The sequence below is a fragment of the Mastomys coucha genome, chromosome X (genome assembly GCF_008632895.1).
Source record: "Mastomys coucha isolate ucsf_1 chromosome X, UCSF_Mcou_1, whole genome shotgun sequence".
NCBI lineage: Eukaryota > Metazoa > Chordata > Mammalia > Rodentia > Muridae > Mastomys > Mastomys coucha.
In genome coordinates, this window is record NC_045030.1 from 70,547,338 (window position 1) to 70,558,094 (window position 10,757).

Sequence of the window (10,757 nt, forward strand, 5' to 3'; positions counted from 1 at the left end):
TCTGCTTCCTCCTCCACTCTCCCCCGCCCCCTGCCATCTGGTTATCTCTAGCGCTACCAGCCCTTGCTAAATCTGACTGTAGTCAGTCCTTCCTGTGATCCTGGTTGTATCCGAACTCCTCAGAGTAAGGCTGTCTCTGTGACCCTGTGATTCTGGGATCCTGTGACCCTGGGCTTGTTAGAGCATCTGGGAGTGCAGCAGCTTCCTCTGGGTGTTGTGGGACAGGCTGTGGAGCTTGTGCCCAAGGTCCACTCAGGACACCAGCTCAGACAGACTGGAAGAAACCAGAGCCACTCTTCTGGCAGAGTTCCTGTGTGCCTAGTCCCGCAGGTCCCAGTTACTCCCAGTGTTGGGACAGATGTTGGGTCCTACTCACCTCTGATCCTGAGAGTGTCAGAGCACCTGGAAGTGGAACTTCCTCTGGGTGTTGTGGGACTGGCTGCAGATGCAGAGCATCTTTTTAAAATGATGTTTATTCTGATGAATGCCCACATATTGTTTTCTTATTTTGGGTACTGCTTCTATTCTACTACTTATTATAAAAATATAATCCTGTTATGTCTACATCTATCTCCTGTGGTAAATCATTTGTTCCTCAAAAGAGAATCAATGTTTCTTTTTCTGAGAACCATACTTCAATAATTTATCTATGTATTAGGGAAAAAAATATTGAAATTCAATAACTACATACTGATAAAAATACATGGCTTAATAATATCCTGTATGTGTTACAATTGTAATTATCATATTTAAGTAGATGGAATTTAAAATTATAATTTTCTGGTTTCAAAGTAATTATTCTGACTTTTAGGAAGGTACACTTACTATTGTCCCCAAATTCTATACTTAGAATATTACCAAATTCTTGATGTCCCAAAAGGAAAAAAATAACAAATGTAAGTATTAAGTAATTTTTAACATTCAATTTCTGCAACTTTTGAATTGAATTCTTTCTTAAGCAGAAGGGAGTTGTGTCAAAGTTTAAATATGTCAAATAATCTTTGATTTAGTAATATATAAGTGATAGAAATAGTAGAGGAGATCACTCCAGGAGAACATTTAGTTAGAGAAGAGATGGATTATAAGAACATAGACTTGTGGTTTGGCTCTTAGCCATTGTGACTAGAGAAAAATGCAATCTCAAAATACTTTTGATTTGCATTTCCCTGATGACTAAAAGTGTTGAAAAATTTTAGGAATATCATTAACCACATATATTTTAACTTTTGAGAAATCTATATTTATTACTGCACCTAAATTTTTATTTGTGTTATTTGATTTCTTGATGAGCAGAATTATTATTTAGTTCTTTGTATATTCTATATAGGAACCTTCTGTTTGACGTATAGTAGTAGTTGAGATAGTTTTCTGGTCTAAGAATTGCTTCTTCACTTGAATAATGGTGTTCTTTGCTATACAGAAGCATTTCAATTTTGTGAGATCTCATTTCTCTATTGCTGTTCCTAGTACCTATATTTTCAGGGTACTGTTCAGAAAGATCTTTACTATTCCAATCAGTTCAATCAAATTTTCTGCTTTCACCCCATCATGGTCAAGATATCAGTTCTTATGCTATACTCATTGATGCATTTGAAATTGAGTTTTATGTGAGATGAAAGATAAAGTCTTAATTCTTTCTTCTAAATGTAGCTATCCAATTTAGCCAAAATTTGTTGAAGATGTTCTCATTTCTCTGATGTGTTCTGTTGTCTTTTTTATCAAAGATCAGGTAGCTGTATGCGTGTGGGATTATATTTGGGTCTGAAATTCTGTTCCATTGGTTAATGTGTTTTATTTTCAAGCCAACATTGTGCTGCTTTTAATTTCTAGATACCCATGTTTTATTTGGAGTATTTCCAAGGCTCATAAAACTAGTAATGGCCAATTGGGGAAAGACTTCCAAAGAAAGAGCAATAATATAAATTGGATGGAAGATAGGAAAACAGGACAGGAGGAAATATGGTGAGGGATAAATAACACTAAAGACTTTGTGAAAAGTCAGAGGAAAATCTGCTACTGCAGAAGCTTCCTAAACTATGAACATACATGTGGCCCCTTGACATGATAGTAATCACTTTCTGATTGGGCTTAAAGGACACACCAAAAGATAGAAGCCATATCTGATGCTATGAGTTAGGTCATACATGCGTGTTTAGAAAAATCATAAGCTAGAGGAATAGTGAATTCATTTAGGCAACTGTCATGTTATATCCAGAAAAATAAAACCACTTTCCCATCTTTGGCACTTATAGTGTTACTTCTCCCTCTTCTATAATCATCTCTAAGCCTAGGAACAAGGGAGTATGATACAAATAGAGTTGAGGAAAACCTACTAATATTATTCTCATTAAGGTCATAATATTAGATATATTACTAATAAGATAACACTATATGCATAAAAGTACATCTCTCAAACCTCAACAGAGAAATTTTATTTCATAGTAAATGAAGATTACCACAGAGATTCACAACTGATCAAAGCACAGAGAATAAGAGCTTTAGAATGCTCAGCTATGAAAGAGACATCCCTCTTACCCCTGCTTAGTGATGATTGCAGAAGAAGAAACAGAAAAATTCTAAGTACCAAATGTAGTAGCTAACAAAAAACCTGTTTTCTGGACACAACAGGGTAGTTTCACATATGAACTCAATATTATTATTATTATTATTATTATTATTATTATTATTATTATCATTATCATCATCATCATCATATCATCATCATTATTATTATATACAATATTATGCATTTCCAAGGAAAAAAATCTAAGCATAGAGAAGGAAAGTGGCAACAAATTCCGTGCCTAACTGAGAAGATATTATTAACAGACATCTGGAAAAAGCAGAGTCAGTTTACTTTAAGGTTCTTACTCCTGGTAGGAGGAACATGTTCCATTGTATATATTTGCAGTACTATTTGACTAGTTTTTCTATTTTTTTAAAATTAGGACACAAACGTGAATAAGAAATAAAGGGTGAACCTGGGACAGGTTAGGTGAGGGGATATATATAAAGATTAAAATACAACATATGAAATTCTCAATGAACTAATAATAACATATATTAAACTTTTGAAATTCATTTTTATGTTTTATTCTTATTCTTTTGTGATATGATATACAAACCACAGTTTCCCCTCTCTCTGCTCCTTTAACCTCCTCATTTCTCATCTCCCCCAGGTCTACTCCTCCTCTACTTCCCTTCAGAAAAGAGCAGAGATATGAACTGAACCCAGTATAAAATGTTACAATAAGATTAGGCAAAAACCTTCATAGCTAGGGTGGACAAAGCAACTCAGTTGAAAGAAAAGGGTCTCAAGAGTAGGCACTGAAATTTAAAAATTGACAATACACCTATCTAATAACCAAAATGAGTTATCATGTTAAAGACATCAAAAAGAATAAATACACAAATGAGAGCAGTACTAAACAATCAAAGTGGTAAAAATGACACTGTAGAAAAATTTTAAGAATGGAATGATAAACAACAAATATTCTTGAAGAAAACCATGAGTAGTTATTGTCTCTAGCCCAATTTGAAAATAAATGAAGTTAGCTGGGCAGTGGTGGCACGTGCCTTCAATCCCAGCACTTGAGAGGCAGAGCCAGGATGATTTCTGAGTTTGAGGCCAGCCTGGTCTACAGAGTGAGTTCTAGGGCAGCCAGGGAAACCCTGTCTCAAAAAACTAAAAAAAAATGAAGTTAAATTATGGACTTAGCCCATGTGTTATAGTTAGTGAGGCAAGCATGAAAGAATGCAAATTTACTGAGAGGGGCTGACTTGAAATTTCAGGGTCAATAGAGATAAAAAAAATACATTGGGAAATGTGGAATTAATTCTTGAAGTAAATAAAGATTAAATTCCAGAAGTTCTTCATGCCATTAAAGATCAAATATACAGGAGCGGAAGAAAAGAATAATTACCAGAGCAAGTCAAAGGTACAAATGGTGAAAATTTAACAAATTTGATGGTAATAAAGGAAAGTCTGATATTTGAAGAAGAGAAGTCAACAATGTATTTCATTGATGACTAAGTACTGCTATATTTTTATTAAGTAACTTCTCTTCCTTGTAATTTAGGCATTTCACTCACTACTTTAAGTATTCAATTCATTAATCCCTCTTAAAGCTAAGAAAGTGTAAATGTCTTATCTGAGGTTATGTAGCCATACAATGGTGGATCCTGCACTCATCCCAGGTCTGCCAATGACATGCTAGTTTGCAAAAGGTGTGGTTATATACTAATGCCACACTTCTGAGACTGAAATCATACATCACCATTTTAATAACACAAATTTTTGGATCTAAAATTATTATAGACTACTTTGATATATTTGAGGGCTACAAATATGTTTTAGTCATTGTCAGCACAGGTTTTAAAATACTGGAAGCAGTGTAAGTGGCTTACATTGGCCTTGCTGTCAGTTATGCACTGAACAAATAGTATCCGGGAAAAAGACAACTTCTGTCATTAGATAAAAGCAAAACTGTAAGAACATTATATGCCATCACTTTAAGGAGGTATAAAATGTATAGTACAAACACTTAGCACTCTTCTAGATCATTATTTTAATGCTAAAAGAAATAGCAACAGGCCTGATAGGCATGAGATTGGGCCATATTTTAACCTAATCTAGGGAAACACATATTTCTTTTGAAGGCATATGATAAACTTGTTGATAATTTGTCTGAAAATAACTTCCACAATGCATCTCACAGATTCTTCTTTCTTTGCACTACAGCACTTCCCATCATTCTATTTGTCCTGTAATTTTTGATTTTCTCATGAGTTTCAAATTAATTCTGGAAACAGTTTATTACATTTTGTATATCATACTCACTTTTGTCCTGTGGTAAAGAAAATAGGGGGATTCTTCAAAATGACAATGGTGTTATGAAAATGTCAGTAGAGCATTAATTTGGGACTCTATGGCATGCCAAACTGATAAAATTATTATCCTCAGGGAAATAGAAAAAATAAAAAGGAGTCACGAAATGCATCTAAAAAGAGAGACCTATTCACATCTGTAACTTGAAGAATCAAGACTTGTTGATCTATTATTGAACTGCAGTTAAAGAAAGTGAGAGTAATTACTGGTGCAGAAGTGTCCAATCTCAAAGGCACAATTGTTTACTTTAAGATCCTGAAGAAGAGCTTTTGAAAACTGCATTTCTGAACTAGTTAAATGGCATCTTCAGTAGAGTTACATTAGTAATTTAATACAGATGTGCAAATATTGAAGTCCTTGCAAAAGAAAACAGGATGAGGGACATATGAAATACTGTATAATCCATCATGGCTATAATACAAACATGGGATTGCACTAAAGTAATAAAATTGCTCAGACAGAAGCAAAAAGAATCCCACAAATTCTGACAAATGCTACAGACTAGACTGGTTTATTTGTATACAAAAGCAAGATACACAACAAGAAATCTATTCTGTCAGCAACAGTGGCATTTATCTTTGCCCCAATAGCATTGCCTTTCCTATATTCAACTGACCATTATATTCCTGCTACCTAATTTAAGATTCCAACCAAGGCTAAAAATACAGTTTTAGGAAAGAAAAACTTCTCCTTGATAACAATCCCTTCTGCTTTTGCATTTTCTAATTATTATTATGCATGCAGAATGTTTATTCAAACAATAAAAACCATAGCCTAAGACCGAATATTGGCCAACACTCTAAACTAACACTCATACCCAACATTTACTGTTGAGTTTATTCTTATGCTAAGTGGTATTCTTGCATGGAATCTGTCTTATAGATGATACCCTTATCTAGTACATAGTAGATTTTAATGATCTTCTGAAATCACTTCACTGGAAGCATAGATTGACAAATATTTTTGTAAAGAGCCAGATATGAATTATTTTAATAATTTTAAGGTAAACTGTTATAATGCCACCACCATTGCTTGACATTAAAATTGGAATATAAGTATGTGAATGAGCATAGATGTCTGCTAATAAAATTTCATTTACAGATACTATAGACTGATTTCAGAAATCAGTTTCCAAATATATGTATTCCTGCATAAGACTAAATATTCCTACTATTCTATGTGCAGTCTTCATTATCTGAGGCCTAGCTCCAAGCTCATAACTCTTTCCTTAGGCCATCAAGATGCAGATACAATTTAATGAGACATATAACCAAAGAGGTCTGCATGCACAGGTCAGACTGTAAAATCACAGACATTATGAAAGGCCATGAAAGAATGCTGCCCTCCTCACAGATCTACTAGATTTATAAAAATGCTCTCTGATTTAAATAGTGTATAAGGACACAGAGTTTAAAAGAACAATAATAAACTTTACCAGTGAATTCAAGTGATTTAAATACAATACCAACAAATAGCTTAATGAGCTTAAATAAAGTAAATGACTGTATTATAGCCAAGAAAGCACAAGCATTAAACTGAAGGAAATGATACAGCAATGTAGTATTTTAAAAAATGATTTCAAATAAAAATAGAGAAAATCTGAAGAGAGCAAGAGATAACGTTAGTACAGACTTGGAAAACTCAATAACCCAATTAGAAAATCTAAGGATAAATGTTACAAGAGGGGATCAAAAAGAATATAGGATATTGTCTTGAAGATAATTAAACCACATAAGCAAATACAGAACACAAAACATACACACATGAAAGGAACATTCAGGAACTGTGGAACACCATGAAATGGTCAAATCTTCAAATTATAGGTACAGATAATGGAGAAGATCAGTTGCCTAGACCACATCTTCAATAGAGTCATGGAAGAAAATTTTTCAAAACTAAGAATATACAGAATCAAACAGATACACAGACAAGACTAATAAGTAAACTTTCTACAGCACAGTATAATTAAAACACTAAATATACAGATTAGAGAAAAGTATTGAATGCTACAAGAGTATATAGCCTCTAGTCACAAAAAAAAGTTTCTCAATAGAAATGTTAAAAGCCAGAAGAACTTGGAACTGTACTCCAAATTCTAAAAGACCACAAATTCCAACCTAGGATACCATACCTCAAAAAATTTCTCCCATATATGAAAAAAATGAAATTTTATATGATCAAAACAGACCAAAATATTTCATGTCCAACAAGCCAGATGTGTTAGTAAAGGTTTCTATTGATGTAATAAAATACCATAATATAAAGCAACTTAGGGAGGAAAGGATGTATTTCAGCTTATACCAACAGGCAACAGTCCATGAGTAAAAGAAATCAGGGCAGAAATCAAGAACCAAATCAAGAACCTGGAATATCCATGAAGGAGTGCTGCTTCCTTGATTAATCCTTGTGGCTGGTTCAGGCTGCTTTCTAATAGGATCCTGGCCCACCAAGCCAGAGAAGGTATTGCCCACAGTGAACTGGGCCCTCCCACACCAATCATCAACAGAATGCACTACAGGTTTGTCCACAGGATGATATAGTAAGGTCATTTTTAATTGAATTTCCTTCTTCCCAATTGATTATACCATGTGTCAAGTTGACATAAAATTAGCCAGCACACCAGCCTGACAGAGAATATTGCAATAAGCACAGCCAAGAAATTATAGAAAGAACATAAATGAAGCTATAACTACTAAAACATTAAAAAGGACTAGAAATACAAAAGAGAAATTATAGTAATCATCACACACTTTTCAATAATTCTAAACAATAATAAGCCCAGATCCTCAAATAAAAGACACAGATTAGTTGAATGAGTTAAGAAATATAATCCATTTTTCAGTTATCTACAAGAAACTCAGCTTTAAAAATGGACAACAACTTAAAATGGAAAGGAGAAGAACATATACCAAGAAAATGGGACCAGGAAGAAAGCATGTGTTATTATTCTAATATCTGACAAAATCAACATCATACTAAAACTAGTCAAAAAATCTATAGGACACTTCATTCCAATCAAGAAAAGAACTAACCAAGAAAATTTTACCATCCTAAACATATGAACACTTAACTTTATATACCAAATTTCATAGAAAGCATACTAGAACTTCAAGATATAGATGAACTTCAACTCAGTAGGTAATTTCAGTTGCCTACTTTCACCATGACTCAGGTCGTGTGGACAAAAATAAACAGAGAAACATCATAATTAAATGAAACCGTAGATCAAATGGACTTAACAGATGTGTGCAGAGTACTCTAGTCTAAGGCCCAAGACCAGCCCATGGCATCATCTCTAAAATAGAACACATAAGATGAGCCAAATTAAAAAGTGTCAAAATCAGACAGATTAAAATAACTTCATGTTTACTATATGACTATAGTGCAATAAAACTCAAAATCAACAGCAAAATGAATTTCTAGTAATCATGTTTAGAGATTAAATAACACATTATTTATGACCATGTTGAAAGTAAAACTTAAGAAATAAATAACAATATATTCTGGTGAGGGTCAATATTCTAGTTCACAGACACCATCTGATTTCAGTGCCCTCACATAGTCAAGAGGCAAAAATACCCTGGGATCCCCTTTATTACAATACTAACCATACTTATAGGAGATCCACTTTCATGACCTCACAAACACTGCAAGGAACCCATCTCTAACTCAAGAGATTAGGAATTCAAAATATAAATTGGAAAGAATCACAAACATTAAGACCTTGGTGAAAAGTGATCATTGGGGAAGGATCAGGTGTGAGAGGAGACAGGGGAGAAGTACAGAATGGCAGGAATTTGATCAGAGGCATGTAGCAGTGGGGGTGGGGAACTGGGGGTAGCCACTAGAAAATCCCAGATGCCAGGGATCCAAGAAGTACCTAGGACCCACCAGGGATGACAGTAGCTGAAATACACAACATAGGGGAGAAAGAACCTACCAAGATTATATCCAGTGGATAGCCACAGCCCCTGGTTGAGGGATGGGGTCACTCACTCATCTCAAAAATATTAATCCAGAATTGCTCCTGTCTAAAGGAAATACAGGGACAAAGAGTGGAACAGAGACTGAAGGAAAGGCCATCCAGAGACTGCCCCACCTAGGAATCCATCCCATCTACAGATACCAAACCCAAACACTATTGCTGATGCCAAGAAGTGCTTGCTGACAGGAGCCTGGTATAGCTGTCCCCTGAGAGGCTGTGCCAGAGCCTGACCAACACAGATGTGGATGCTCAGAGCCAACCATAAGACTGAGCATGGGGACCCCAATGGAAGAGTTAGGGGAAGGATTGAAGGAGCTGAAGGGGTTTGCAACTCCATCAGAAGAACAACAATATTAGCCAACCAGACCCCCTATGGCTCCCAGTGACTAAAGCACCAACCAAAGAGTACACATGGAAAGACCCATGGCTCCAACTGCATATATAGCAGATGACTGCCTTATCTGGCATCAGTGGGAGGGGAGGTCCTTGGTCCTGTGAAGGCTTGATACCTCAATGTAGGGAGATGCCAAGACCAGGAAGTAGGAGTGGGTGAGTTGGTAAACAGGGGGAGCAGGGAGGGCCTGGTGGTTGGAAAGAAAAACAGGAAAGGGGATAACATTTGAAATATAAATAAAATATCTAATAAAAAAGCAACAATTTTCCTTACATTGTTGTGCATCCTTATATAAGATATAAGGGAGTATATTGAGACCTCGTTGAGCTACATTCAACAAATGTGTAAGATTTGAAATTGTCTCTCTTTAAATCATTATCAAATATGTAGTATGTACAAAAAGAACAAGAAGGAATACTTTACTAAGAAAGTTAAATGTGGTTCAGATGGCCAGAAACTCACATCATGGCAAATTGTACCCCCAAGCCTCACTGGCAACTGATAAGTGTGTAGTTGATATATTCCATGAAATGTAAAAGGAAATGGACACATATATCTATGACTTCTTAGAATCTGTGACATGAATTGACATTCTTTCCCTTGTCAAGATGATTTGAATAAAAATTATGTTGAAAACCAAAGATATCAAGTAGGATTGGATGGAAAAATGTTTTTCATCCTAGCCATGGAATTACTCTGTAGAGAATAAGCCTGTCCAAGCAAAATCACTTATCTTCTACATGAGTAAAAAACAAATCTCCATCATAATTTGTATATTTGAACTTAAATTGTAACATGGATAGAAACAGCCTTACTTAGTATAATCATTTATTAATGAACTATTTTGTTATTAATTGGTATCTATAAAATATTATAATCTTAATCAAGCCTATAAGTTTTGAGAAAGAAACATGTTTAGTATAAATATCTAGTTGAATGACAAGAAAAAGATTTATCTAGATTACGTTATACATGCACTAAAAGGTACCTTTACTGAATCTTTAAGTAACATGCATGTCAGTGTACAAACAGACTGCAATTAGGGATACCATGGCTACATTGTTTCCTTCTTAACAAACTTTGAGTCTATAGGAAGATAATGTCTCTTTTATCTAGTTGTCACAATATTTACTGTTCTAATTTTATTTATGTTTCTGTGATAAAATACCATAGCAACTAAGGGGAAGAAGAGTTTTTTGTGACTTACAATTTAAAGTTGTAGTTAAGGAAAATTCAATACAAGAATACCAGGCACCTAGTCACATCACATTCAAAATGAGAAAGAGGGTGAGTTTATGTATGCATTGTCCTAGCTTAGCTGGATCTCTCTATTCCTATAGTCCATAGTGGCAATCTGGAAAATTGTGCCACTTACTTCAGAATAGATTTTCTTGCATTAATTAGAGCACAATAGAGACAATTCCATCAGAAATGACCACAGGCCACTCTGATCTACACAATTCTTCACTCAGACTCTCTTCTAAAGGATT